The sequence below is a fragment of the Alligator sinensis genome, unplaced genomic scaffold, assembly GCF_000455745.1.
Source record: "Alligator sinensis unplaced genomic scaffold, ASM45574v1 scaffold221_1, whole genome shotgun sequence".
Lineage (NCBI taxonomy): Eukaryota > Metazoa > Chordata > Crocodylia > Alligatoridae > Alligator > Alligator sinensis.
Window position 1 is genome coordinate 3477493 of NW_005841948.1, and position 410 is coordinate 3477902.

The window sequence follows — 410 nt, forward strand, 5'->3', positions numbered from 1 at the left end:
TTTCCCCCTCCCCCCCCCCCCCCTTCCTGCCTCTGTACCCCTCCCATTCCCTCCCATGCAGCCTCTGTGCCTTTTCCTGCCCCTCTCTCTCCCCCCCTTACCCTTCCTCTGTGCTGGCATGCTCTGTGCACACTGCAGCCTGGGGCACTGAGCATGGCAACAGCCCAGCTCTAGAGCAGTAGCCCATGTGGCTGCTACAGGAGTGGGGCTGGGGTCATGCTCCATGCCCCAGGCTAGAACAGGGATGGACCCTGCCATATGGAGCAAGAATAAGCAGGAGGGGACCAGAGCCTGGAGGGGAATCAGGGGCAAGCAGAGGCTGGAGGGGTGGGGTGAGGAGGGGGAACAGAGGCTGGAGGGGCTGGCAGAGGGCAGAGGTGACAGGGGGGCAGGTCCCTGCAGAAGGAAAG